Here is a 4,430-nt window from a genome sequence, read left to right as displayed (position 1 = left end):
ACCGTCTTACCTTATTCCAACATAGGGACAGAAGGAAGAAGGTTGTGAAGGTGGCCTCGTTATCCATACCTCCAGTCGAACGAATGGAGGACCGACCGACCCAGGTTTTCACAAGCGTTGGTGGGTTTTGGAGTGCCTGTCAAGGGCGCTAGTGCATACCCGGGGTGATCATCACCACCTGCACCTCACTTCTCAACACAGTTAAATGTATAACCCGCCTGTTGTTCTATTCAACTATATTTGTTCCTTTAATCCATAGCAAAAAAGAATGCAGCCGCGAGGGACAACCCATCCATACATCCAGTGGGGAGGATGGCACTACTGGAAAAGACCATCTGGTGAAAATACCCCAGGTGTGAAGTGTGGTAGGCGTGCACTGGGGGAGCATACCATAGGGATAAAAGGGAACTTGGACGGAGGAAGAGCCAGGGGACGCCGGGTTATTTGATGAAAATAGAAGGCTTTTCCCTATTAGAGAAATCCCTATGGAGTAAAGGGAAGTGGATGAACTCTTTGAAAAAGAGGGAGCGAGCATATATAAAATAAAAAATGAAATAAAGAAAATTCCATGAATAGATAGAGTCAATGGTACGGCAAACAACGCAGCCTATACGTGAACTAGCTTTTGAGGTTGAGCAATCTTAATTTCACTACAGGATTTGGAATGAATGTTAGGCTGGGCCACCTCGAATAGTGTGAGCCACATGCGGGGAGACCCACACGTATGATTTTTTTGGGGATCTGGTTAAAAAATCAGTCGGTGCCTACCCTAATAGAGGGACTGAGAAATTAATTGAGTACAAAACTTATCTTCAAGATTTACCTTATTCTGATCATTCAGAGAGAAATCTTGGGGTCAATGAATGAAGTCCTCTATTTTTTTCAAAGGTGTTGACCTACAGCGGGCAGAGATGACTAAGTGACGTATGAAATATGGCGACGACAACAACATATCGTAGAAGACGATAACAGGTGGATTTAATGACCTAATAAGACCAACCTATCTACAACTACATCCCCGAGGGACAATCATACAGAGGCGTGAATGCAAGATGCCAGTGAAAAGATCAGCCGAACTGAGGCTAGGGATGCTTCCTTCCCATCGTGTCCTTCTTTGTGTGTCTGAGATATAAAGCGAATGAACTGGAAAAGAATGGAAACTGGATCTATCTATTCTATAGTGAAGCATCAAAAGCAAAACTAGACACTCACACGATCTTTGCCGAGAGACAGGAGCATTTGGTGGAACCGGTGAACTACACTTGCTTCTGGATAGATGTGTGGGATAGAGAGATCGTGGTACCTGCTGCCCACCCTTCCTCCTCTACTTTGAGAACCGTGTAAATAGAGAGTGGGCAAAAGATAAGGAGGTCCATATACGGAGTCACACACTTAATTGAGCAGTGCGGGAGACTGGGGAATGGGTCGAATAAACTCCTCTGGGTCGGAAAAATAACAGACAAAGCTTTACTTAGATAGGGCTTTGATTGGTGTTTTTTTTTCTTAGTGATTGGAAAGAAGATGGCCTGGGTATGTTATAGAAATAGAAGGCAAAAGCATCGAATGAAAAAGAGAGGCGGCTCAGCAGGGAAAGAGAGGCGCCTGCAGAATGAAGGTCGCATTAGAGAGAGTGATTCTCTGAGCCGGTCTGGATTTCCAATGCCTGGGGAAACTGGTCGAGATAGAGGATAACACCTTTTTCCCCTCTTTTTTATTGGAAGGGCAATCTTCTCTTATGGCCTTCACCCACCACCTAGAAATAGATAACCAAGCCCCTTTCTAATCCATTCATTTTTGCAAGCAGGGAGGATCCAGAGCGTTTCCCCCCTCCTATTCAGGGCCAGATAACAGCAACCCACAAATACCTAACCTTTATTTTGCTTATTCATTATTTTTTCTCCATGAACGTGCCACTTAAAAGCCCTACTCATATTCTAAAGGCGCTACTTCAATTCAACCGTAAGCCCCCTTCTATTGCATAACTTAAAAAAGCTATAAATAAAGTACCAAAGTGGTTGCGAGAATGATACGCTTTGGTTACCGGCGAAGGCTTCCAAATGCGACCAACTTTCCATACTAGTTGTTACCTTACACTGCTATTTTTCCAATTATATTGAATAATATGGCCTGGGGATAAGATAACTCAAGTGGGAGAGTCGTGTTAGGGGTGATCTTATTTCATGGTTCAGAGAGTACTTATGTATGTGATGCAAGTGAACGTCTACAAAAAAGCTGTCGTAAAGTTTCATTCTTTGTTTTGTCACTAGCCCTATCTATGTTTCTATGATAGCCCAAGGATACGCTCATTTTTTAGCCGTAAAGAGACTTTTGAATTGCGAGGTACTATTACGATCTCAATATATACGTGTTTTATTTCGTGAAATAACTCGAATTTCAAATCATTCACTTGCTTTAACTTCTCATGGTATGGATGTAAGAGCATCAACTTCATTCTTGTGGGCTTTTGAGGAGGGGGAGAAATTGTTGGAATTCTATGAAAGAGTCTCGAGATCCAGGATGCATGCTAGTTTCATACGACCTGGTGGCGTGGCATAAGATCTACCTCTTGGCTTATGTAAATATATTGATTCATTTACACAAAAATTTGCTTCTCATATCGATGAATTAGAAGAGATGTCAACCGACAACAGCATCGAGAAACAATGATTAGTGGATATTGGTACTGTCACTACACAGCAAGCAAAGGATTAGGGATTTAGTTATGTAATTTTAAAAGGTTTTGGGGTATGTTGAGATTTACGAAAAGCAGCAACTTACGATGTTCATGACTAATTGGATCCTGACATACCAGTAGGTACCAGAGGAGATTTCTATGATTGTTACTGTATTCGTATCGAAGAGATGCGACAAAGTGTTTGGATCATTGTGCAATATCTTAAACAAATGCCTAGTGGCATGATCAAAGCCATTGATCATAAGCTATGTCCTCTATCACGATATTGAATAAAACTATCCATGGAATCGTATGCTATATGAAACGTATATCATCGCCGTTCTTAACCAAGACTCAGGTTAAGCTTCATCTCGGAACCTTGTGGGGTTAGGAGTAAAGAATTCCAATGTTGGCACATCTCATTAATCATGGAGAAGCATTGGGAACCCTAATTTATTTTCTTCGGAGCCATTTATTTTTCCATCCCCCCACTTTGACATAGTGCTTTGCTTCCAGTTCTTTAGAAGAACCAGCTTACGTCTCCCTTCTTTATTGATTTGGGGGAAAAACCGTCTACCATTTGGGAAGCTAGACATCAAGTAAGTGGTTTGATGAGGATAACTAAGCTGACACACCGGAGTTGGCTGCTGGCATAATAGGGTGGTGCCTTACCATATTGAAGGTGGACGTGCGGTAGCATCCATGGTGGTTCTTCAGGATTCCAATGTACTGTGTCCAAGATCAGAATGAGCTTATCGGTGGACCATTGCCATCTTATTCTTGAGTGAGCTGGAGCGTTACCATCTTATCCACTGAACTAGCTAGAAGCCATTGCTTTGGGTCAAAGCACTAGAAAAAGAGGACCGAGAAATGCGGCGGAATAGGAACCATGAGACCCCCTACTATTAAAGAGAAAATAAAAGTGCGCTCCTGCGCACTAGCTGAAAAGGCCCTTTTACTTTTTAATAATTATAAATAAGGAAAGCTTTATAGCTCCAAACTAGTCAAGGGGCTTTGATGCCCTTTCTATAGGTTGGGTTGCCTGATATGGGATCCTCGTAGTGCTGGACTAAGATCCTTCCGAGAGAGGATAGTCTTTAGAAACAACTAGTTTGGAAAGCAAGAGAACGCTTTGCATTTTCTTCTCTTATTCCTGCCCTACAAGTAGAACAAAAAGAGGGATTAATATATTAACCCAATGATAAAGAACTAACACCTTTCTTATTGGGGCTCTACGCACTGGGAAAAGGCTGACACGATGGGAAACCGTCCACTAGTTACAAAGCTCCAATAAGATATTGAAAGGGTTATCACAGTCAGGTGCGAATTTCTTACCAGAATTTGGAAACTACCCCTATTCCTATTTAGGGAGTTAAGGCAAAAAATGGCTTAATGAACTATTCGCCATTCACCGGCCATATTCACTTGCTTATCATAGAGGCTATAAGTACACAGTGCCCCCAAGTAGGCTATTTTTCTGGAACACAGTCCGAGATAATCGTAACTGTGTATATATGGAAATATATCTTCAACGTTGTCATTTTAAAATGTCTGCTTTAACTGCTCTTTCACCTTTCGAAGAGCAAAGTTGGCTTGATAAGCGCAAATGAAGAAGCGATAGCAAGAAAACCAATGATCTCTTTCTTGTCCTTCTACTTAAGGTTAAGGGGCAAAGAGAAGCGCTTTTGCTACTGAGAAAGTAAACATTTAGCATGAAGGTTCAAGACTTAGCCGAGTGTTAGCATAGCTAGATTCT

General features: G+C 41.9%; 1 pseudogene; it reads right to left on the bottom strand.

Annotated features, from left to right (window-relative positions):
* Window positions 1-824: 824 nt before the first annotated feature.
* Window positions 825-2,307, bottom strand: LOC124885512 (annotated as a pseudogene).
* Window positions 2,308-4,430: the final 2,123 nt, after the last annotated feature.

Source organism: Capsicum annuum, chromosome 7 (genome assembly GCF_002878395.1).
Source record: "Capsicum annuum cultivar UCD-10X-F1 chromosome 7, UCD10Xv1.1, whole genome shotgun sequence".
Taxonomy (NCBI): Eukaryota; Viridiplantae; Streptophyta; class Magnoliopsida; order Solanales; family Solanaceae; genus Capsicum; species Capsicum annuum.
This window is presented reverse-complemented; position numbering and strand designations above follow the sequence as displayed.